General features: G+C 34.0%; 2 protein-coding genes across 5 annotated transcripts in view; one reads left to right on the top strand and one right to left on the bottom strand.

The window, feature by feature from the left end:
- APP-BP1 (Nedd8-activating enzyme E1 regulatory subunit APP-BP1) overlaps positions 1-27,272 on the bottom strand; it is a 323,180-nt gene that overhangs the window by 193,500 nt on the left and 102,408 nt on the right. The window lies entirely within an intron of this gene.
- LOC135838548 (uncharacterized) overlaps positions 1-27,272 on the top strand; it is a 228,217-nt gene that overhangs the window by 109,879 nt on the left and 91,066 nt on the right. The window lies entirely within an intron of this gene.

Below are 27,272 nucleotides of genomic sequence, written 5' to 3'. Positions count from 1 at the left end.
TATTCGCTGCCATTGCCTTATAAAAAGTTGACATAATCTGAGCTACGTACTATATAATTTTATAGCAAACGTATACTATAAAAAAAGGCCACAGGACCTGCTCGCTTGCCACGCTATTATAGGCAAAAAGAAACCTAAAGAATGGCTTGATAAATTAGATAGTTGCTTCGTACCGGATTTTTTTTTCTATTCTATTCTATTCTATTCCACTATAAAAAGTTGTAGTATTACGATACCAAGATACTCTCTCTCTCTCTGATATCAGCACACTACCACGTTGGCGTGAAATTTTAACAATTCTCGGCAATGTGCTTCGAGCTTCTAGTAATACATTTTAGTCTCTCTCTAACGAAATTGTCCCGCTTGTTAAACCTCGCGTAACATTTTTTTTTCACGTAGTGAAACTTCAAAGTCACCATTGCAACGTAGGTAGTCAGTTACTCGTATAAACGGGTAAATTTTATTATCTCGTCATGTTTTAACTATTACTATTCCAGAGACATACGAGCATCGTTGTATATGGCCGATGTAAAACCCAAAAAGGTAGAAATTTACAGGCACTATGGTATAGTTGTCGTAAACACAAACCAACAAATTCATTGGTCGAGTGTTATGTTGTATGTAGTTCGAATCTGATGCTCGTAAAATAGACGAATTGCTTTTTAACAAAGAGGGTTCCAATTTCAAACTGTGAATTGGTATTTGAAAAGTTTACTCGAATTATGGAGGAAATTTAAAAAAAAAAAAATTGTAATTGGAGCCAAAATTCTTTCTTACATAAAAACAGGTTACCTTTTTGAAATAGCTAACTGGAAATCTGAAAACGACCCCAGAAAAAATTGCAAGCAAGATGCTCGAGAAAAATAAATAGGTAAAAAATCGAGAATATTTTTTGGAAGTCAAAAAAGAAAATGCCAAGGGCATTGTGATTGAATTGAGCCAAGACTATACGAGCCACTAATTCTCAATTACACTAATAAGGGAAGTATTTTTAAACATATTTTAGGAAACCATTTTGAAAACATCATGATTTATGAAAATGTTACTCATTAGATAGTTATTGGTACTATAATTCAAGTGTAGATACCCAAATTGGTCGTAATTTTTAAAAAAATCAAATTCGGCTCATTTCTCATGAATAAAACTTTGCTGATTATAAAGGCTGGATTTTAAGCAAATAGTCATTCTACAATACGTAGGTAAAAATCAAACTTCACAAATGTAAGTGGATATTAATTACAGAGCGAATTCCTCCAACCAGAGGTGGATTTACACTCGGCAAAAAGGGCAGTAGCCGGGTGCAGGGCCCCGTGAATAATGGACTTACTTGGTATAATTATGTGTAATTGATTTTTTTAATCAGTCGAATATTATAGAAGCAGGCCACTGAAAAAAATGTTGAGAACGGGGCAAAAGTTCAGTTTTTTTTTGCCAAAATTGCAGAAAAAAACCTGTTTTTTTTTTCTCGTCAAACTTCCCAAAAAGTCTTGTTTTCAGTCAAAATTTCCAAAAAGTTACTTCTGTTTGTTTTTTTAAAATTAGAATTGCTAGAATGTCTTGTTTTTTTCTCTCACTAAAATTGCAGAAAAAACTTTCTTTTTAGTCAAAATTCCCAGTAGCGTCTCAAAACAACTAGAATCCGTTTAACTAGTCAGGATTGCCAAAAAAATAGTATACCTTCTTTTTGGTGAAAATATTCTGTAAGTTTTGCTGTTTGTTCCCAAAAAAATGTTTTTTTTTTTTTTTTTTTTTTAAATACTAGAAATTGCTTTTTTTGGCAAAAATTATCTAAAGGAAAAAATCCCCTTTTTTTAAGACAAACGTATCCTTGATTTTTGTATCCAAAAAATTTGTTTTTTGCGTCGAAATCAACATAAAATCAACGTTTCATCAAAATTACACAAAATTCTTACTTCTTTGTAGAAATTTATTGTAAAACCATTTTTTAAATTAAAATTGCGAAAATCCCCAATTTTTCAAATCAAAATTGCCAAAAAATCACGATTTTGCCAACATTTTAGAATAAATCTTTTTTTTACCAAAATTTTCAAGTCTTGCTTTTTTGTTGCAAAAATCTGTGTTTTTTTGTCAAAAATACAATATTTTTTTTTGCCAAATTTGCAAAAAATCCTACAACTTACTAAAAAATTATACAATTTTTGTAAAAATTGCAAAAACAAAAACTGTTTTGTTTTTATATTAATGTCGTCATGAAGTCTCGTTTTTTTTGTCAAAATCGTGGAAAAACTTTCTTTTTGGTCAAAATTTCCAAGCAATGTTGTTTTTTTGTCCCAAAAAATCTTTTTTTTTCAATTTTTATCAACAAATTTCACTTTTTTTTTGCAAAAAATGCCAAGAATTGTACAGTTTTGTGAAAATGGTAAGAAAACATGTTTTTTTACCATAATAGTCATTTTATCACCAAAATTTCAAAAAATCATTTTTTTGGGCCATTCAAAAGTCCTGTTTTTTTGCCACAAAAATATCTGTTTTTTCAAAATGCAAAAAAACAAAATCAAGTTTTTTTTCAAAATACCAATAAATTTTACTTTTTTGTTTTTTTTTTGTTGTCAAAATTTCCAAAAATCCTACTGTTTTGTAACAATTGTAAAAAATCTGTGTTTTTTTTTACCAAAATGGTCAAGAAGTATTGGTTTTATTTCTGAAATTGCAAAAAATCACTTTTTTAGTCATCCAAAAGTCTTGGTTTTTTGGTCATAAAAAACTCTGTAGTACCTAGGTTTTTTAAAAATCAAAATACCAATTACTTTTTTTGCAATACTGCAAAACATTCTATTTTTATTACTTATCAAATTTTAAAAAAAAACATTTTTTGTTGAAACTGCCGAAAAAAACGGGTTTTTGCGTAAAATTTGATAGAATTTGTGTTTTTGCCAAAAACCCAAAAAGATTAGTTTTGTTCATGAAGTAAGTAAGTTTCCTAAAAGTGATATTTTTTGTTTTCCAAAATAATTGCCAACAGAAAAAAAATCCCGGGGTCCTAAAATTGCACGAAAAACTCTATCAATGTCAAAATTTTCCAACAGTTTTGTCTTGCTAGGTACTGAAATTGCAAGAAATTCTTACAATTTAAAACGAAAATGGCAATACGAATAATAATTTAACTACTCGGAATTCGGTAGCGAGGATGCTCCAAACCATTGATTTTTTACTTAAAAATCAATGCTCCAAACTTCACAAAATGTAAGCGGATATCAAACTAGCGGATTCCTCGAAAGAATAAATCGAAGGCCACAGAAACGTTTACGATGACTCAACCATAAGAACAACTTCAATGAAAATTCACAATTCTGGTTTCGTTCCACTCCTGTCACCGAACCACAAAACATGCCCCAAACTAAAATTCGCATTAGATCCGATATCATCCAAAACTATCCCCTGAAAAAAAAATACGAAGAAATTAAAATCACGAAAATTCCTCGAGCCGACACGACGACGGTGACATTACTTCAACCTTGCATCTCCTTTTACCATCCTTATATTATTTTTAATCACACTCCAGAATTTAATTTAAACTCTAAATATAATACCCCAAACGTCTCGCAAATTTCATCTCACTTCCTCTCCCACTCCACACCATGGTATAAAAAACCTTCGGCCCTTATCTCATATTTCTCATCCTCCAAGTATATAAGGTACCTATCTAATCTAAAAGTAATGAAAAATAACTCCAAAAAAATCCAAATTACCCTGAAGAAATCTCCAAAATCTACGTTAAAAGCCATTTATCTCTCTTCGTTGTTTTTTTCTTCTTCTTCACTTCCCAACTTGAATATTGCCATCGCGAACGCGATATTAATCTTTTAAAATATTTAATCTCATATAAAACCATCATCGTCTCCATTTACAAAGTGATTTCGTTAAGACTTTCCCCGGCCATCTGAGCAATGTACACTGTACTGCAGCCAGACTGATGAGGAAAAAGAAAGGCACATCTAAACGTTAAGAAAACTTGCTTTGATAAATGTGACAAGTGCTCGTGTTCGGGGTAACATGCCTAAATGTTGGTTTTTTTTTCTGGAGGATTTTTTTCTTCTTTTTTTTCGTGAATTACAACTCGGCCCATAAATTCATCTTTTATTCAGGCTGACTAAGCAGAACAACACTTGTAGTGGTAAGACAGTTCTGGCAGTAGAGAAAACCAGCGCTGAAAGGAAAACTCCGACTGTAGCGTTTTTAAAAGCTTCATTATTATTTTTCGCTTTCTCGACCCACGTATAAAAACTTGAGAAAAAAGGCTTGAGAGAATATTACATTACAGAATATAGGCAGAGTTGACTGTATACAGGTAGGTAAATGAGTAAGATATTTTAATAAGATGCTAAAAAAATGGGAAAAAAATTCATTCGGCCATATATTTAATAAAAAATAAATAATTTTTTTAAATTGAATTTTTATAAAAACTAATTTATAATTTTTAATAATAAAAATAATTAAAAAGAAAAGTAAAAATTATAGTTTTTTGAAAAAAAAATGATTTAATTTTTTAGTTTAATGAAATAAAAAATGTAATTTAAAAAAAAATATTTAACAATAGATATTACCTCCTGGAATTTATTGTTTCCATCAGTAAATAATTTCTCTCATCAATTTTTGCCTGTCCTCAACTTTTCTCCTTTTTCTATCATACAAATGAGGCGTGTTCGTAATATTGTTATTAATTCGAAATATTGTTCTGTAAGTATTACTGTCTGAGAAGATGTTGGAACATATTGCAAATTGGCTGTTTTATCGAAGGGGACGACTGTTATCAAAATTTTCAAAGAATATCAAATTAAAATGGGTTATCAGACCAGTGTCATTCTCAACCTATCGAAAATTCACTTCCTGCATCCCCTAAAACTTTTCCTGTTTCCACCAAAAACGTTCTTCCCACTTCCACCCAAAATATCAGTTGGTCAAAGTTGAAATTGTGAAAACCCCGCCCGGACTTACTCCAGTGCACCTTGAATAGTTTTGTTATCCTTTGCAGGCAAAAACTCGTAGTGGTTCACATGAAAACCCATTTGATATAGAAAGAAGGTCAGAAGACTGAAATGTAGGATTGTTATCAGCTAAAATTGACATGAAGGTAGGTTATTAGAATAAAATTTGCCGATTCAGTGCTATTCGAAGCCGGAAACCAAAATGAACGACTGTTAGGATGTATGTGAGTAGCAACTCCGTTGCACTTCCGAGTAGTGCTAACATTGCGTTTATTTATTACGTTTTACTTTTACTTTCATATTATTATTATTACGTACTCGTTGTTGTGTATTGAATGTACATAACTTTTTTCTGAAAGGGGGAGTCTTAAGGAGCATTCTAGAGAAGCGCCTTGTCTTTGAAAAAAAAAAAAAAGTGGCCCTACTTACAAAATGGCGGCCATTTTAATTGAAAGGTAAGCCGAAATCGCAAATTTTGCGTTTCGACATGCATAAGACTTGCACGAAATTTTTTAAACTGTACAAAGGTAGATCGAAAGAGCAGTCAAGAACTCTCGATTTTTGTTCAAAAATCAAATTTTGGTCAAAAATGTGGGAAAAAATCAAAATTTTACCAAATTAACCTAGAAAGCTGAAATTTGGGATATACCCTATTTTCGACTTGTCAAATCGATTGGAAACTGTTTCAAACCGTTTCGAGCAGTTCTGGAGCCTCCAGCAGATTTTTGAAACTCGAAATTCCCACAAAATTTCATCGAATGGAGTTGGAAAGCCGAAATTCATTCTGCAAACTAATTTCAATACGCTACGAAGTCGAATGCAGGTGGATTACAAGTCGTTTTGGAGCCTCCAGCAACGTTTTGAAAATTACTGGAGCCTCCAGTAGATTTTTAAAACTTGAAATTTCCTCAAAATTTCATCCAGTTGAGATGGAAAGCCGAAATTTACTTTGCACTCCAATTTTAGCACCCTCTGAAGACGACTTCAGGTGGGTTCAAGTCTTTTTCGCGACTTCTTGAAAGGTTTCATGCCGTTTTTAGGCAAATTGAAATTTCCAAAAAGTAGCTGGATAGCTGGAAGCATTCAACACCACTTGAAACCACCATGCAGTAGACTTCATATTGTATTGAAATCAGTTTGCAGAGTAAATTTCGGCTTGCTAACTCCATTTGATAAAATGTTATGTGAAATTTCAAGTTTCAAAAATCTGGCGGAGACCCCATAACTTTCAAAAAGTCACTGGAGGCTCCAAAATGACTTGAACCCACCCGAAGTCGTCTTCAGATGGTGTTAAAATTGGAGTGCAGAATAAATTTCGGATTTCCATCTCCATTTTACAAAATTAAGGGGAAATTTCAAGTTTCAAAAATCTGCTGGAGGCTCCAGAACTGCTCAAAACGGTTTGAAACAGTTTCCAATCGATTTGTCATGTCGAAAATAGGATATATGCCAAATTTCAGCTTTCTAGGTCAATTTGGTAAAATTTTGATTTTTCCCACATTCTTGGCCAAAGTTTTATTTGTGAAAATTCACCAAAAATCGAAAAAAGGCACTTCAGCACTTGAAATCTTGACAGGTGATGAATTTTTGCCTGCTCTTTCGATCTACCTTTGTAAGGTTTTAAATTCGGATAAAGATTTAATTCGGATGACTGTTCATGAATTTTTTTATTAGGAATGAATATCCTACACTCAGAAAAATTCACAACATTTTGAAAGAAATTTAATTTCTCCCTGGTTTCTCAAAGTCAACTTAGTTCAAAAGCAGGAAGCGTAATGTGATAAAAACCAATAGCTTGGAATTGATACAGTGGAGGGAAGAATATATACATACGTAGAGTAAGTACGATTCGACAATTCAGGGAAGAAGGAAAAAAAATTTATTACACTGACGAAACCTGGCTAAATGCCAGTCATTCTGTGAAAAAAATATGGGAAGATACCACAATCAAGACTTCTCGAGAAGCCTTTGTTAAAGGATTATCTTCAGGCCTGAAAGATCCATCAGGAAAAGGCAAAAGATTAATCATCACCCACATTGGTAGTGATTCAGGATTCTTAGAAGGTGGATTGCTCTACTTCAAATCACACACCAATCTTGCTGACTATACCATGATGATAATATGAATGCGGAAACATACGAAGAATAGTTTTCTCAAATCCTACCGAAAGAGGTGAAATGCTCGTAGAGTTTGCTGAAAGACACGATCTAGTAATATGCAATACCTGGTTCAAGCAGCATGAAAGAAGATTATACACTTGGGTCAGTCCTGGAGATCGAGTCAGAAACCAGATAGACTATATACTTGTAAAAAGAAGATTCAGGAACACAGTGAAGAACTGTCACACATATCCTGGTGCTGACTGCAACTCTGACCACAAACTACTGGCTGCAAAATGCCAGCTAGTCTTGAAGAGCCAGAAGAAGAGCAAAGAACGATACCAACAACTTGACATTGCAAAAATCAAATCAAAAGAAGTTTAAAAGAAATTCCAAGAAGAACTGGAAAAGCAAAAGGAAGACAGGTTGGAAGAAGAACAAGGTATCGAAGAAAAGTGGCAAACATGGAAGCGAAAGGTTAAAACAGCAGCAGAAAAGTCTATTCCATTCAAAGGAAGAAGAAAACACAAACCATGGATGACTCAAGAGATACTGGATCTGATGGAAGAACGAAGACAAGCAAACAGACCAAGTAATGAATACACAGTGATAAATAATCAGATCATGGGAATGTGCAGAATGGCCAAAAACAAGTGGTATGAGGAGAAGTGTCAAGAAATAGAAGATCTGGAGAAAAGGCACAACTCTAGAGAAATGCATACCAAAGTGAAGCAGATGATGGCCACCCACAAGAAAAGGAGAAGTGGAATAGCATATATGCGAGGAAAAGACGGAAAGTACTGTGTTACCAATCAAGAAACTGAAGAGGTCTGGATCAGCTATATACAAGAACTGTATGGAGATGATACACGTCCGGCTCAATTTGCAGTTTCATCCACAGAAGAGGCACCACAAATTGAAATGTGGGAGCTGAGGAATGCTGTGAAGCGAGCCAGAAACCACAAAGCAGTGGGAGAAGATCTCATACCAGCAGACTTGATCAAACATTTAACACCAGAGTATGAAAAGGAGCTGCTGAAGATAATGAACAAGATATACGATGAAGGCACTCTGCCTAAGGACTTCAAAGCAGTAAATTTTGTACCAATACCAAAAAAGAACAACTCGCAAAAATGCTCTGAATATAGAACCATCGCACTGATGAGCCACGCACTGAAGCTACTACTCTCCATCATAAATGCCAGAATTGAAAAGAAGATAGATGAAAATCTAAGTGAAACACAATATGGCTTTGTAGCAAAAAAAGGGACGAGAGATGCAATTGCCCTGCTGAAAGTGATCATTCAAAGAGCACTGAATGCAAATAGGGAAATCATTGCTTGCTTCGTCGATTATGAAAAAGCATTTGATCGTGTCAACCATGAGAAGATGTTGGAGATCCTGGAAAAATACAATATCGATAACAAAGACCTGCAAATAATCAAGAACCTGTACTGGGAGCAAAGCGCTAACATCAAGATTGGAACTGAGTACTCAGAGAACGGATGTGGAATAAAGAGAGGTGTGAGGCAAGGATGCCCCCTCTCACCCAGGTTGTTCAACGTGTACGCAGAAGAAATAATGAGAGAAGCGCGAATCGAACGAATGGGATTCAAGATCAACGGCAAGAGAATAAATGAAATAAGTTATGCAGACGACAAAGTGATCCTTGCTGAGACAGAGGCGCAGATGCAGAAAATGATCAACCAAATCAACAGTGCTGGATTAAAATATGGAATGAAAATAAATGCAGGCAAGACCAAGGTGATGAGATTTACGAAAGGAGATGATAAAGAGGTCAAAATCAACATCGGATCACAAGAAATTGAAAATGTAAAGCAATTCAGGTACCTTGGAGCACTGATAAACAACGATGGTAGAGATCATAAAGAAATCAAATCACGGATTGGAATGGCAAAGACTGCTTTCAACAACCTTGCCAATGTGCTGGGAAATCGAACGATGAGTATTGATCTGAGGAAGAGAATTATGCGATGCTACGTATGGACCGTTCTGAAGTATTCCTGCGAAACATGGACCATGAGTGCAGAATGCGAGAAGAAAGTATCCGCTTTTGAGATGTGGTGCTATCGAAGGCTACTACGGATCTCATGGAAGGACTTCGTTACCAACAAGGAAGTACTAGCAAGAATAGGAGAGGAGCGGAAAGTCGTAGTTGAAGACATCAAAAACAGAAAGCTAAAGTATTTAGCTCATAAAATACGAGAAAACGGTATTTTCATGCTAGCGGTACAGGGGAAAATCCAAGGAAGATCGACGAGAGGGAGGAAACGATCGGAACTGTTAACAACAAACTCACCGGCCAACTCCCCCTGCAAGACCCTGAAAGAAACAATTAGATACGCTAGATACCGGCTAATATAGATGGACATATACGCTATCTCCTGTAAAGGAGCGCGACTACGACGACGACCTCTGCTGGACCCCAACAGTATAATAGTTCTTGACAACGCTACCTATCATTCCTGAAAAATGGAAAAAATTCCAAATACATCTAGCAACAAGGAACAAATAGTATGTACATGGCTTACAGACGTATTTAAAACAAATTAAGGGCCATTAATGAAAATGTCAATGATGGTAAGTAGTTATCAAAAAACTTGATTTCGAGTGTCATTTTGAAACTTACCTACCTACCTGTACCTACCTTATGTTGAACTAATTTTTATCAACATTTATTTACTTCGTTTTTTATTCATCGACGTTGGAGAATGAGAAAATAAATCCGAGGGTATTTGCGAACAAAAAAGCTGCGATAAAGTTCGCTAATCAGATACGTGGTTTTATTATTATTTTTTAAAATGTATCTAGACAGAAATTACGAATAAGTTTGGTACTTTTCAATGATTTTATACTTTCTACGTAAAATAGTAAACTGACATAAAAGGGGGATACCTACTCTATTTATTTCTTATGCAAATATATCGTATGTTTAAGAAGTAGTATAGCTAGAAATTAATGACATCCCAGAGAAATCCCATGGTGGGGATGGAGGGAGGGGGGGGGGTCAACCGGTAATTGGCCACTCTCAAAGGAAGTCTCCATTTTATATTAACGAAGCTCCAGGAGCAATGTACGAATATGATGGCCCTGATCATCAGGACATCAGGTAAAATGGCAAAAAGACATACTTATATCTATACAACTTTTACTTTTTTCTAGTTGAGCCAACATGGAATTTTATTTTTACAAAAATTCGAAAACAAGGTCATTAAATGCAGGATATAATCTCGAAAATTATATTATCATGTTTTATGGGTCGAGGAGAGGGGAGGAGGCGAAAAACGAATGGGTGGTATGTTTTAACTTTCAGGGTTATACCCCAGAGAGTTGGAAAAAATCTCATATAATTCCATGTTTCGAATTTTTATGGTCATAAGATTTCATTTTGATCCTCCTAGGGTTGAAAAAAGTAAAAATTCAAAGCTAGCATTTTTACTTTAAAGTAGGTGCATAAAAATTGTTAATTTTCGTAATTAGATATTCATTATTCAATTTACCTTTTGAAAACAGAACAATTAACAGTTGATAACTTGGAAAATGTTATTTAATTTTTGCCAAAAACTACAGAAAGAAATGGAAATTGAAGTAGTCCAGACATCAAATGGAAATATTTTCCAACAATAATGGAAAAAAATTGCACCAATTTTGAGGAAGTTTTATTTGTGGAAAATCCCAACAGCTTCCAACATGTATGTATTACCCGATGTAAACATCATCTGTAAATTAGCAGGCATAGCATAGCACTATAATATCAGTAGCGAGTGTAGCCCATAGTGAACGCGGTTTCAGCAGCTTGAAACTAATTGTGAAAAATTTTACTAGAAATAGAATCAGCAACGATCGCCTAGACCAACCTGGACTCGTGTCTGATGCTATATTTATTATTGAAAAATAGCTAGTAGAAAAAATAGAGCTCAATCATGTTTTCGATAAGTGGCCTTTGTTAAAAAAATCGTCAAATTAGAGTATAATTTTCTATTTTTTTGGAAATTTAAAAAAAAAATTCTTTCATTTTTTTTTGGTTTTTGTTTATTTGTTTTCAATTTTACTTCCGAAAATAATACATAATAATCACTTTGAAATCGGTGTCTTCATTTACCACATGGCACAAGTACATAACTTTAAAAATTCAAGTAAGTCGTTAATTTTTTATATTTCAGTAGTCTTACATCGATACTTCAGTCGTCCAATTTATGTGCTCACCCCCCCCCCCCCTTAAAAACCCTTTGCGACGTCACTTCAATTCGAATTTGAAATACTGTACATAGAAATTCGAAATGAAAATAATGTTGCTTCCATTTATTTTGACGAAAAAATGATTGAAAAAATAAACGAAAAACATACGGTACCAAGTTTTCAAAAATTCGTAAAGCAAATTTCACGAGATCATACTCGGTTTATGACAGAGAAAAAAAAGGAAGTTATTCACTCATCAGTCAAGTTTGGTTATCACTTAGCTAAAACTGCTGCATGTAAGTACCGTTGAACAGGGTGCGCAGAAATATACATAAGTAAGATTACTCTACAGAAAGTTTTCTGGTATAATAATACAGGTAGAGCAACATGAAATAGATGCATATGATTGGTTGAATGTTTATCAACCCAACACAATAACCAATCATGTGTTATTAATAATTACATATTTATACTTGCTGTGTGTGATCAATTGAATTATTTAACATAAAACTTTTTGGGGTACTGGATATTTCTGTGCACCCAGTACAGCAGTACAGGCAGCAGTTTTATCGAGAGGTTTGAGTTTGTCTAATTGATATAGGTAAATATTTACAACAATCTGTATGATTTGTAATGTTTGCTGTAGTTTACAATATTATGAAAAATAAGTATTGTGGGAAGAGAAAAATGTAGAAAAATTGTACCTAATCTGTGCACTAATCGATTTCCTTCAGATTTCGTATAGGGTTAACAAATCAAAATTTATTGTTTTTTCTCGATAATCCGCCAATCTGTCACAGACGACTGGCAAAACCAGTCTTCAGAACTATTCACAATTCTGCCATCACCATCATCGAAACAACCACAATGTCATCCATTCAACTTCCTTGAAAAATTTAAGAGTAAGAAAGAATAATTATAATTTATACGAAGCGATCAATGAAACGAAACTAGAGTCTTATATGAATGGAAACATTTTGGCGCAATTCTGCAGCATCTGCCATCTGAAATAATTCAAGTACATACCTAGGTGGGAGTTCTAAAACCACCATCATGAATTTCCATTGAAGAAAAGCTTCTAGATCGCTCAAAATAATCACCAATTTCAACCAATTGGTATGACTAAAGTGGTAACTCTACCTATGTTCATTGTTCATGTTTTATGTTTTGTTTTAATTATAAATGGATATTCGATTGCACGAACGTAAAATCTAGAAGTGATTTTAAAACCGACAAACTTGAATATCTATATGTGTTGATTATACAGAAAAAGATCATGAAGACAGGCATACTGCATAAAACTCTTTCAGAATCCGTAATCGGTTTTTTTAATAACTTCATTAGCAATGTTGCTAATATGACAACATTGTTAGGTGGGTGTGGGATATCCACACCTACATATGTAGGCATTGCCATATGCTTATGCAACAAATTTTTGTTTGTAAGTTACGACCGGTAGGTAGGTAAAACCTACACACCAACTTATAAATATCTCCTACCTAATTTAATAATTTTGATCGTGTTCAAACGTATCTGGTTAAATAAAATAACAGAAATGGAAGGAAATATGTATACATACGAGATGATCGGATACAATCCCCAATCCCCATTTGACCATGAGATGTAAGTTCCAATTGAATTTACCCTTCAATTAAACTAAACGTATTATGTGACATTTTTGAAAATAATGGAAACAACGACGAGTAAGTACAAAAGAAAACATTAGCAGTATACTGCAATGTAAATAATGCAAAATTACAGCTATCCCAAACTCAGACTGGCGATGGTGTCCTAGATTCCATACGGAATTGAAGGACATTCCCAACATGGTCGACAAACTTGAATATCTACTCGTATGTGTTGATTATACAGAAAAAGATCATGAAGACAGCCATAAAGCATAAAACTCTTTCAGAATCCTTAGTCAGTTTTTTTTGTAACTTTATTAGCAATGTTGCTAATATGACAACATTGTTAGGTGGGTGTGGGATATCCACACCTACATAAATGTAGGCATTGCCATATGCTTATGCAACAAATTTTTGTTTGTAAGTTACGACCGGTAGGTAGGTAAAACCTACACACCAACTTATAAATATCTCCTACCTAATTTAATAATTTTGATCGTGTTCAAACGTATCTGGTTAAATAAAATAACAGAAATGGAAGGAAATATGTATACATACGAGATGATCGGATACAATCCCCATTTGACCATGAGATGTAAGTTCCAATTGAATTTACCCTTCAATTAAACTAAACGTAATATGTGACATTTTTGAAAATAATGGAAACAATGACGAGTAAGTACAAAAGAAAACTTCAGCAGTATACTGCGATGTAAATAATGCAAAATTACAGCTATCCCAAACTCAGACTGGCGATGGTGTCCTAGATTCCATACGGAATTGAAGGACATTCCCAACATGGTCGACAAACTTGAATATCTATGTGTTGATTATACAGAAAAAGATCATGAAGACAGCCATAAAGCATAAAACTCTTTCAGAATCCGTAGTCGGTTTTTTTTGTAACTTTATTAGCAATGTTGCTAATATGACAACATTGTTAGGTGGGTGTGGGATATCCACACCTACATATGTAGGCATTGCCATATGCTTATGCAACAAATTTTTGTTTGCAAGTTACAATCGGTAGGTAGGTAAAACCTACACATCAACTTATAAATATCTCCTACCTAATTTAATAATTTTGATCGTGTTCAAACGTATCCGGTTAAATAAAATAACAGAAATGGAAGGAAATATGTATACATACGAGATGATCGGATACAATCCCCATTTGACCATGAGATGTAAGTTCCAATTGAATTTACCCTTCAATTAAACTAAACGTAGGGCTATTATGTGACATTTTTGAAAATAATGGAAACAATGACGAGTAAGTACAAAAGAAAACATTAGCATTATACTGCAATGTAAATAATGCAAAATTACAGCTATCCCAAACTCAGACTGGCGATGGTGTCCTAGATTCCTTACGGAATTGAAGGACATTCCCAACATGGTCGACAAACTTGAATATCTAAGTATGTGTTGATTATACAGAAAAAGATCATGAAGACAGCCATAAATCATAAAACTCTTTCAGAATCTGTAATCGGTTTTTTTTACAACTTTATTAGCAATGTTGCTAATATGACAACATTGTTAGGTGGGTGTGGGATATCCACACCTACATATGTAGGCATTGCCATATGCTTGGAATTGAGGGACATCCCCAACATGGTATTATTAACAGCCGTAATATCGATTGCGATGAACACAACTATGTAATTACAAGTAAGACATTTTTTTTTCTTCTTCACCCCGCATGTTTCAGCAGCAAGTATTGTAAGCCAAACAGAATCGAACTATTACTCATTCCTGGCAAACAGGTAAGTACATATAACTAAAGTACTTAATAAAAAACTTCTGCGTTGCATTTAAGGTAACTTGTAAGTAGAGAATGATGATAAATTTCGGGAAATTTATTTTTTGAAAACTTTCAGAAAGTTTCCAGAAATTTATTTTTCTTCGATGAATGAGGCACGTCATGCTTATTTTCAACAAATATCAGTTCTAAAATGTTATTTGTCAACTACAAACTAATGAATTTTCAGAAATCGTGTTTTTTTTCCTTTGTTCTCGTTTCTGCGATAAGATGCTGTCGTTTCAGCTAAAATGGTATCAATATTTTTGGTATTTTTCAATTCTCACCTAAAAATTTTACTTTTCGGTATCAGTATTTCATATTCACATGAATTTTATTTTGGTTTTTGATATTAGCTGGTATTGTCTCAAATAAGCATAAAAATGTGTTATTTGATATTTAAAGGGCTTAAAATGTAACTTTAGTAATCAGCAAAGTTGAAAAAAGTGATCAAAATGTACTCAACAAAGTCACAAAACCAGAACAAACATCTTAACACAAGGAAAAAATTGCAAGAAAGCCAGAACATTTCGTTTATTAAAAAGCTAAAAAAATAAATTTTTGACAATTATTGACCAAAAAAAAATATGTTTCAAATTTTTTTCACAAAAGTGAACTATTTTGCAACGCAAGGCTTTTTGGCAATTTTTAGCATAAAAAAGAAAATTTTTTCAATTATGTGCCAGCTGAAAAGAAACCAACATTTTGACAGTTTTGGCAAAAAGCGATCACATGATCATTGAAATGCCGTACAACGCAGTATCAGATTTTCGTTGTACTTGTAGTTCGCATTCGATTTGTTTGTATGTGTAAGTGTGTATTTTGTGACAGTATTATTTACTTATGTCTGGATCTTTAGTTTTTATTGAGGCTATTGCTACTAATTAACAGATTCGCGATGATATTTCAATTCGATTTGTGGTGATACTGATACTTTTGTGTTCAGTTTTCATATCTTTGTCTATACAGTCAGGTCTCAATTTCACAAAAAAAAGCTCCCGCTCGCTATTCATGTTGAAAGAAATTTTATTATTGACTCTTGTTCTACACACTATAGCGAATAAATTTAGCTTGTATGCCTATTTTTCCCCCTCCCCCTTTTCCGAAGGTCCACCCCCAACATTTGAAATTCGTGTATCTCCTAATCTATGGGTCGTACAAAAAAAATTATTGAACAAAAATTGTTCCTTGACATCAGATCTACAATTTGAGCTCATCAAAATTTGTTTTGAAGCAACCCTTCCCCCTCAAATTTCGTAAATACCCCTCCAGAAAACATCAATTTTACGTTTTTCACATTTTTAATGAAAAGTTTCAAAGTTGAAGAAAAATCGGTAATATCTACAATAAATTGTCCAGAATTGAATTTATTTTCCAACGAATTATAAATTACGAGCATTTTCCATCCCCCCGCTGCTATGGTGGACCCACCCCCCCCCCCTTGGTTACAAATACCAGACAACTAGGGAAACAATCCAACGCAAGTTGTTTCGGGTTGAAATTTGCATGGTAGGTGGGTACCATCGAAAGACTTACGCGTGGAAAATTTCAGACCCCCCGGACCCCTCCCTTTTTGAGAAACCTCCCCTTTTCTGAAATTACAATAACAATAATTTTCTCAACCCCATGTGAACCGATTTTTTCAATGTTTTAGTATGTTGTAGACATTCATAAGTGGTATCCCCATAAAAATTTTCAACCACCAACCCCCTCCCCTCATAATTACTCCTCAAAATGACGTTTTTTTGCTTTTTATTAATGAAAATTTGTATACACAATTTTTTAAACACAATTTTCGGATTTATTTTTGACCTCATATCATTTTATTCAGGAGGTTCGATTCATATGAACACGATGCCAATATTATACAAGTAGCCGTATTTCAAGAATAGTGAAAATTGAGGGGGGCTGAGGCCCTGGAGGGGCTGTATGAGTGTAAAACAAAATCTGACGCAATATTTGTGCTCAGGGGATTCGAATCATATGAAAACAATACTAATATCACCAAAGTAATTGTTTTCAAAAATGGTAAAATTTGTGGTGGGGGGTCTGGGGGGTCTGGAGGGGGTTAGATGAATGTAGCAGAAAATCTGACGTCATATTCGTACTCAGCGGTATCGAATCATGCGAAAACGACACTCTACTCATTAATGGTTATTTTCCCCCAAAACTCTCATTTTCAGAAAAGGAAAGGTTTCTCAAAAAGGGAGGGGTCTGGGGGTCTGAAACTTTCCACGCGTAAGTCTTTCGATGGTACCCACCTACCATGCAAATTTCAACCTGAAACAACTTGCGTTGGATTGTTTCCCTAGTTGTCTGGTATTTGTAACCAAGGGGGAGGTGGGTCCACCATAGCAGCGGGGGGGATGGAAAATGCTCGTAATATAATTCGTTGGAAAATAAATTCAATTCTGAACAATTTATGTTAGATATTACAGATTTTTCTTCAACTTTGAAACTTTTCATTAAAAATGTGAAAAACGTAAAATTGATGTTTTCTGGAGAGGTATTTACGAAATTTGAGGGGGAAGGGTTGCTCCAAAACAAATTTTGATGAGCTCAAATTGTAGATCTGATGTCAAGGAACAATTTTTGTTCAATAATTTTTTTTGTACGACCCATAGATTAGGAGATACACGAATTTCAAATGTTGGGGGTGGACCCTCGGAAAAGGGGGAGGGGGAAAAATAGGCATACAAGCTAAATTTATTCACTCTAGTGTGTAGAACAAGAATCAATCATAAAATTGCTTTCAACATGAATAGCGAGCGGATATGCAATTGAGACCTGGCTAATACATGAAAACGCTTATTATTGTTATTGCTACTTCAGTATTCGCATCAGCAAAGCTTTTCAAGATCGGTGATTCGTGTTGTGTTTGTTTGAAATCAAATTCGATTTGTGGCGACAGTTTTGTGAACTCCAAGGTGCCTCGCTTGTGTTTGAAATTCGAATTCGATCTGTGGTGATAGCTTTGTGAGCTACAAGCGCTTGTTATGTAGATATTGATTAATCGAATACAAGTAAGAAATTTTTTACGTGATTAATGATTAGTCACACTTAGGGACCACAACTTGACCCCGCATTCTTCAGCAGCCCATATTGTAGGCCGAACAGAATCGAACTATTACTCATTCCCGACGAACGATGTTTCGAACGAATCAACATAGACGTAGACGTATACGACACTTCTACTCCACAGATGTCCTCATCATTGAATTTTGAAGACTTATTCTAGCTTCGTTTGAAGCAAGACCATGAATAAGACAGTTTGTGCTACCTTATGGCTGATCTTAATGTTTTATTGGTAAACAAAATCCAAGATTTTCTTCACAATTTCCAATCTTCGCTGATCTTATTCTAAAATATTGGATTCAAGTTCGCTTATAAGACAATGGTAGGTACCTAAATGGTTACATTATTAGATATTTGCTCAATTTCCCTAGACAGAAATTATTAATGAGTTTGCAACTTTTCGATAATTTAATAATTATTCTAGAAGTACTTGCAACTAAAAATATGAATCACTTGGTACTTTAAAAACATGACACTCAAGTACTGAAAAATTTCCAGGGGAAAAAAACAAAATGAAAACCCAAAGAAACAAGCCATCAGCTAATCGCTGATTACAAAAGAGTTTTTGCGTTTGAGGTATAATGAATTCACTTGAATCATTAAAAAAAAGGTATTTAAAAAAAGAAAGTTCAGGATAAGTTTGAATTTAAATTGATGTAGGCGATGTTTTTAAAATCCAAAAGTCACTCTCCCAACCGAGATGTGCTATGTTCACAGCACATACGGAACATGGACGAACGAACGATTGATTCAAATGTTCGATCACTGAACCTTCTGAAATCTGAAGTCTGAACGCTATCACGTATCACTGCTATCAGCTATCATTTTCGCATTATTATAATTTACTAATTTAGTAGTTTAGTCATTACATAGCGATTCAGCAAATATAATTCATCTACATGGAATGTATTGAGCTATTGATACTAGATTTCGTGTTTCCAATATTCCGAAAGTCAGAGTAATACTCATACTCAAATAATTATCATCAAATTTCTGCAGCAGCTTCTATTGCCGTGAGGTCTGATGAAACACAACAGAAAATCATTTTCGGTGTTATACAGACGATTAAAAATTTAAAATTATTCACAGATTCGTCCGCTGCCAAATTATTAACTTTTGACTGAAGAGCGACTTGATCTAATGTATTGACTCTGTTTTGTAAGGTGAATTTCGCGATGTAGTTTGCGATTATTTTTATAGATGGGTAGATAAAAAGCTCTGGAGTCGGGTCATCTTCGAAATACTGTGGCCATTCGGCAACTCCGAAACGAACTTGTTTACGATGCTTTTATGAGAAATGTGCTTATTTTGTGGTTTAGTTTAGGGTTATCGTAATTTGTAAAGTAACTGAACTGAGTGATTATGAGCACTTGGGTGAGACGGCGAGAGATAAAATAAGTATATAATATAAGTACTTGGTTAATTCTTTGGGTATTAGGTAATAGGTATACAGAGAACTCGTATCAATTTATTCTTCCTTCAAATTAATGAAATAAAATTCATAAAGTACTTCATGAGGTACTTCATTCAATAGAAAATTGTCATGAAAATTGTTTTGATAATTTGATATGACAAATATTACGACTCGAATCACTCGTTCGAACAAAAAGAACGAATATTGCGTGATTCTTCAGGGTCGTGTTCCGTATGTGCTGTGAACATAGAACATCTCTCTTCGACCGAAGCAATTTTACCATAATTCTCATCCTTGGTTGAAGCAGCTTTTGAATTTTATTGGGAATTTAGAAGAAAAAAAACGTAGCCAATTATTTTTAATGCATATTGCTTAGCATTTTACAAATCTACAAAAAGATTTATGACGACGATGACTACGATGACTACGTTGACTACCATGACTACCATGAAAAAGTGATTACAATAGAGTTTTTTCGCGCTTCGCGCAAAAACTCTAAAAAGGGTAATCTGTATTTTTCCAGGTTACCAATATCCAGAGAGGCAGAGAACTTGGAAAGGGCATTTGGTGAAAAATGAATAAGTGAAATGTGAAGTTATGTCGCCAAGAGAGCTTTTCTCCTTTTGATAGCTAATTCAATTATTCAGAAATGAAAATTTACCTACAAAAGAAAATGGTAACTTATCTGGTGATTTCTGAGACCAGCACTTTGCTGTTGTTTGTTTGAGATTGTCTTTCAACACGTACAGAGTCAATTACTCAGTTGAAAATCAGACATGAAATCTAATCTAAATCTCAGCCATGAAAAAATATTCATCAGGTGAAAACCAAAACTATCCATTGTCGATTTTTCATTGGCTAAATTGGATTTTTATGCTTGATTTCCGACTCAGTAATCCATTCCACGACCTGTCTGAAAATCTCATTCAAACAACAGCAATGTATTGGCATCAGAAATCACCATAATAGGTAATTACTACGTTTTGAATTTTTCAGGTTCGAGAAGAGTATTGCAAAAAAATAATGGTTTCAGGATTGCCTGCGTGATTTTTCGATTTATGGAAAAAAGCTCTCTAGGCGATATAAATTCACATTTCATTTATTTATTTTTCGACTATCATGTTTTTGAAATACGCTGGTGGTTAGCATTTTTAGTTGCCTTTACATTATTTACACATCTGTTTCATGATCTTCAATTTGAGCTCACTCAAAACGATCAAGCGTTTTTACACAATGGTTAAGTTTTGCGTCAGAAAGTCGAGATCTGTAGTATCCGCAGAGGTAAGTATTTTTTCTCGTTTTTTATTCAAATCTTATTTTCGAATCAAGGTCTATCAACGACATCAAATTGCCGTTGATGAATGTCTTTCTGCAGGCGCACGACAGCTAAGATGTACGCTGTTTTGAAGTATTTGTCATCGCTTTTCGTTGTAAGAGACGTTGAACTATGAGGGCCGTATGCAAGAAATTACCTTAAGGCGTTCCTTAGATCTAAGGTACCTTTCCGGTAAAGAAAATCTTAAGGAAAACGGTATGCTAAAATTTTGCTTACATTCAAGATTCCTTACTTCGGTATGCTAAAAATTCTCCTTACTTGAATTAAGGAAAGTGCATTTCTGTGATGTTGCCAAGTATAAATATAGAAATCAACCAATGGAATACGTTTGTGAGGATGCTAGTTGTTGATTACTTTCACGCTCATCAGGTTCGCTACCATTACTTGAGATATAGAGGGGATCATATCAATACATTGGTTATAGGCTGTGTGAGAAATTATCCAAGTTGTTCAATTTTTTTGTCAAAGAACGAAAAAATCTGATTGGCTAATATGCTTTGTTTATACCTAAAAAAATTGAGTATACCCGACTTCTACATGCAAAGTGAACTCACCCCAGTTTCCTTGCAATCATTATCACGAGAATAGCTCCAGTCACGTGATCAAACAACTTACTGAGCGTAATACGCATCCATGCAGACCATTTGGCACCTACAAAATGGCGTACCTAAAGGTATGGTATGGCGGTTATAAAAATAGATTAACATGGTGAAATACATTTATTGTGTTGAGTGATCGTGTTATTTGTAAAAAGTTATTTGTATTCAAGTTGTACCTATGGGTTTAGCTGTATTTCTGCAGAATTTTAGACAGCGAGTTAACCCAAATCATCGAAGTATATCGTAATTCGTAAGTAATATTCATATTTCTCAATTCTTATGGTTTGTTTTTTGAAACTACGAAGAAAATCGATCAAAATTAATTGGGCTCATGATTTTTTTAGTTATGTTTGTACAGGAGTTAATGATGCTGAAAAGTGTCTAAATGACATTTTTTCCGAGCTGAAAACACAACGTGAAAAATTTGGAAATAAGAACAACAGTCTGAAAAAGTTTCTATTGAGGATCAGAAAAATTTCCAATGGAAATACAAGGGAAATTTTTCTCAACACATCAACAGCATCCTTTCTGAGGAGAGAAAATGAGTGAAATTGAATAAATGACACCTTTGTTACTTATGCAGTTGAGAATAATTCAGTCCAACTAGAGCGACCTAAGTCGTTACCACTGATTTAAAATCAATGGTCGTTACCTGCTGGAAGTAAATAAGTGTATCGATTATTATACCCAATTCTAAAATTTCGAATTCTAGAAATAATTGAGGAGGTTGGTATTGAAGTGAGACAAACGCCACGTGCACAGAAAATCAGTTAGATGTTAATTCTTATTTGAAAAATTGTGCAAAAATGATCGGCCCAGGAGGTAGGTACACCGCACCTAAACCTCTCGGCTCTCCTCTTATGTATATTATTTTAGCATTTTAATACATATGGCGAGACTAGCCCACGGTGAAATTTTCAGCTGGAGCGATTTTTCAACTTTTTGCTCTATTTTTCAACCTCTTTGTAAGAAAATCTTTCCTGACTCAAAAGTTGCAGCTGGCTTAGATAAAATCTAGAAGTGCAATCAAGCATGTAGTTTGATGAAAATCCAATGTTCAGTAAATAATTATTTCAATTTTTTGATATTTTTTCGTTGAATCATTTCAATAAAGATTGGTACGTTCCCAAAAATGAAATTTATATGGGTTTAGATGCTAAGACTGCTATGTATGAGTTCATGAACTCCGCCGAACAGGAAGAACTGGATAAATTTTATCAGACTTGCCAGGATTTTTACATTTGAAATGGTAACCCAAATAAAACAGCGCTTCCTTTTACTGACCCAATGTACAAACATTTGGAAATTCTGAATCCAGGAACTGCAGCATCTTTTACTGTTAAAAGTTTGGTAGGTACCTATTATAAATTATTTTCCTGCTTTGAAGAATGGCTATGTTGATATCAATAAGGTAAATATTGAATATAGAGACTTTTGTTTACTCAACTTTGACAAAGTGGACATTGATTTGGACATACCTAGCGACATCGGAGGTGTTCTGGAAAAACATTTTCCACCTCACGAATGTAGCAGGAAAAAAGTTGTTCCCTTCTTATTTTGCTGTATTCAAACGCAGCTGTAGAGCAATTGTTTTCTCAGTTGAAAGATATTAAAACTGTCAAGCGTAATAATTTAGATACAAGTACTCGTACAGTGTGCTCGTTGATGCACTGTAAAGCTGGGTATTACTGATTGTGTTCAATTCCATCTATCTGAAAAAGTTATGAATACATTTTTTTCCTCATAAAAAAACGGCACCAATCGAAGCCAAAGAATTGTGAAAAGCAAGAAAACCTATATGTAGTTACTTATGCATTTTTTTTTTCAAGTTTGCCTATGTGTAAGTTCTCTGATCTCTGATGACTTTTTCATTGTTCTGAAGCGATTTTTCAACTTTTTACTAAATTTTTCAAAATTGCAGTGTGAAAATCGAAAAATTGCGCAAGACGGCTGAATTATCAACTTCAGCAACTGCGAATTCCACCGTGGGCTGGTCTCACCATAAGTATTAAAATGCCCAAATAATATAAGAGGTTTAGGTACTATGTGACTTGCGCAGACTATTTTTGCTCATCGATATATTCCTCAATCTATTTAAATTGGATTTTTTCAAAATGTAACAGAAAATTGTGTACAGAATTTCAAATTTGTCACCACAGAAATGTTGGAATGTGAATAAATGTTATTCGATTATCAGTTAATTACTCGTAATGAATAATAGTTGGTAACTTACCTATTCATATTATTATAAGAAATTGTTGTTTAGTTTTTTTTTTTTTTAATTTGAATTCTCCAGGGATGAGGCCCGGCCCAGGACCAGGACCCAAAACCTGAAAAAGCCCCGATTATTTCCTTGAAGCCCCAATGTTCAGGCCCCAAAACCTTAAAAACTGTAACCTACAAAGCCCTGGCCTAAAGCCCGAAAAATTTTCCAAATACAACACTTGAAATATGTATCAAAACTCGCTGATAACGTGTGGTAAGTTCCATTTTCATCATCAAAAGATATTCGTTATGAAGTTTGAAAAATCGAAGATGCATACGTGCACAGACAGTATGGAAGCTGTATGCAAACTTTTTTGTATTCAATGCAACATTTGTTTCCACATGTTTCATTGCGAATGCGTGCAGATTTCACGATCATTTCTAATGATATTTGTAAGCACATTCATGCTGTGATTCGAAGTTTGTCTCCTGTTGACACATTGGAAGCTTATGAAGTATGCAGCCTTAGAACCAGGAGAAAACGAAACGATGTTAGAGCGAAACATAGATGACAACGAAACCCTGAAAACGAAAGTAAATGCGCTGGTTGGTATTGTTGAAACCAGGGTTGTGCGTGATTCGAATCATTTTCTGGAAAATGATTCGTGATTCGTTTGAATCATGGTTCATGATTCGTGAGAATAAAACCAATTATCGAATCAAATTTCGAATCATTACACAAAAACATCCATACTCATTATCGTTCTGAAGAACTTCATCTGGAGAAACCTGTATCCGAAAATGTGAATTCGATTAATGAATTCGGTTTTTTGAAACGTATATTTTTAAAATACAACACTCCCTTAGTAGCTAGTGCGTCAGTAGAAAGGCTCTTTCGTATTAGTACCTACTATTGTTAACAAGAGCAGTTCATAATCTCAGTGATCAAAATTTTGAAAACTGTATCGTGCTAAAATCAAATAAGCATAATTCGTAAAATTGTTTTCTAAATCTAAATCTAAGCGATAATTACTCATTTCAAAGATTGTCTAATTGCGTTATTGCGTTTTAACAATCAAAACTTGAAGTTAATTTATTTTGAATTTTATTAATTAATGCGGTAGTACTTATTCTCATTCAACACTCACTAAACTTTATTTTCTCTATTTTGGTCCATTGGATGCTGAATAATTAAATTTTTTAATTTTGACAAACTCTATAATTTTTTGAAAACAAATGACTTTGAAGGTTTCCTGGACTCAATTTTCAAATTTTAAATACTTGTAAAAAAACACTATTCCTCAATAAAACATGATTTATCTCAATCAATATGCTCACTTTGGCAACATCGCAAAATTTGTCACGGTAAATTACCAGCGACTAAATCTACACCCGGATGCTTTCGTTTTCTAAAAACAATAGAAATTGCTGGTTGGCAAATGATTGCACTTCAAATCAAAGTAGGAGAGCGTAACTATGGAACACTTTTTGATAACACTCTGATTTGAGACATGTAACAATGCGTAACACATAGGCGAAATGTAAATGCGGTGTTGCCATATTTTACACAAATTTAATTTCAAATATCTCATTAAGGGATGGTTTTTCCAAAATTTTTACAAAGGAAATTTTTTCTTAATTCGACGAGTAGAATATATGGGGGTTTTAATTTTTCAAGTTGTGAGAGGGATATATGGCGGTCCTGTTAAGGGATATTAGGGACAGTTACCACCCTTGTGGTGGTAACACTGGAAAGCGTCGAGTACTGGACCTACTTGGCTGGAGCTCGGCGCCGCGGCCGTCATTATGTTCGTACTATTGTGTAGAGCATGGTCAGTGTCGCGAGTTTATATCATTTTGGTGTAGTGAGTTTAAGGACGTCGTGGTGTCGTCCATGTGTAGTGATTTTATCTCCTTTTCTTATGTGTTTTATTTTATATTTCTTGTACTGTGTAATGAGTTTAATATCTTATTATTTCTGTGTATAACTTTTATGTATCGTGTATTATAATATTTCCGCCGAAGGAGGCAATTGTATTGTAATATCAATTCGTGTTTGTAACGTAACGAATAAACAATTCGTAAAGCAACGCGTTCTCGTCTTATTTCATATAAAGGTGATATAATTACTCAAGCCGGGGTAAGACAGTACATCTCATCAGGGGTGCATAAACCTATATTATCTTTACAAAGTCTCATCCAAATCACCCTGTATAAATGTGGATCCTTAATTACGATGTTTTATTTTTTCTATCAAGTGTTCATCAATTATTGAATGTTTTTACGTTTTCAATTACAAATACATATTTTTAATTATAATTTTTTACAGGAATCAAAGTGAAAATTTGTTGGTTTATTTGTGTAAGTATGAATAATAAACGTTCCTAATATAGTTTTGACATTTATTTAATTTATTCAGGATTACAATATATGAAAATTTCAAGATCTAGGTATTCCATAATACCTATAGAATTGACATTCTCGATGAATAAGTTATTTTATTTCAATTTTTTTTTTCATCTTAAAGATGAATTCGATATTTAAAATAATATTGATAATTATTCGGATTTTAATGTTTGTTTTGGACTTCCATCGTCACTGTTTTTCCCGGAAATCTTTTAAATCTAAATTTATGGGCATAATTTCACAGTTGATGTGGTTCTGCGTCGTAATTTCCTTCATATATCTACAGGATTGTGATGTCGACTTTAAATTTTTAGCAGTGGTACTCATTGGATTCTCCGTGGAGTTCTGCTTAATTATTGGTCAAGCTCCAAAATACTTACGCAATAGGGATTGAAATTGTTAAAGTGTTTATCACCAGCGAGTGGCAAATTTTGTCACAATTTATTGTGCTAATTTTATTTTTAGCCACCGGTTTTCTTGTTTTTTTCAACACGGCATATAATTACGTTACCAAACTTAAGGAATTTATCAGCAATCCCCACCCGTCATATTACTTCGAAACTGCCCTCTTAATGATAAAAGGTGATCCACAGTTTAGACCGTTCTTGTCATCTCCCAATACACCGTTTGGCCACGGCCTACTTTTGGTGTTCTATGTTGCTGTAGGTTTCATCATGGGCAGCTTAATGTGGTATAGATGATCCTAAATAGAAATAGTTAGGCAAAACTATACACATAAATTCAATGAGCCTTTTTCAAGGTTAAAATCTATGGTGGGAAACTCGAGTGCTTAGGACGATAGGTACTTTGTACCTATTCTTCAGTATGATTTTTATTCTCGAGTAATGAACGAGCGTTCGTAATCTTTTTCTTTATATAAAATTTTCTTGTCATTACATGGCAATATTCGAGTTATTTTTGTAAATATTGAAACAATTAAACATGATATAATTTCTCCGGTTACGCGAGTGTTATTTGTGTTGTAATGAATTCTTCTTAATGACAATTGGACGATAATTCAAATGGAGTAAGTTTCCTTGATCGAGTTACCTGCTAGGCTGAGGTAATTCCTCAAGCCGAATATGTTGGTCAGCATTTAGGTTCTTTCTCTCATAGTCAGGACTCAGAGATAGTCTATGAAAAGACTTCGTCCGAAACTATAATAAAATGATCAAGGTAATGATTAGGTTAGTAGTTTAGCAAGTAGACTTCTACAATATAATCCAGGTATGGATTCGTAACAGTGATTCTAATAAAATAATCTAGGTATAGATTTAGAAGTTTTCCATCTATTTCAACTTGATTTTTCAATGTTTAGAAATGTGTGTAATTTATCTAATTACTTTTCGAATTAATTCAACACTGGGATACGTTCCAACAATGATTGTATTTGATGTAGGTTATACCTACTTTGTATATATAAAATCCCTTCTCTTTGGTAAAGTATTGATTGAAACATATCTTCGTGAGTTTTATAAAATTTAGAGCATTTTTGTATTATGTGGTTAGGTAGGTTTGTCTTATCCTAATCCAAAACCCATCCCAATTATTCCTAATCG

The sequence above is a fragment of the Planococcus citri genome, chromosome 3, assembly GCF_950023065.1.
Source record: "Planococcus citri chromosome 3, ihPlaCitr1.1, whole genome shotgun sequence".
NCBI lineage: Eukaryota > Metazoa > Arthropoda > Insecta > Hemiptera > Pseudococcidae > Planococcus > Planococcus citri.
Note: the sequence above shows the minus strand (reverse complement) of the source record. Positions and strands in the feature narration are given on the sequence as shown.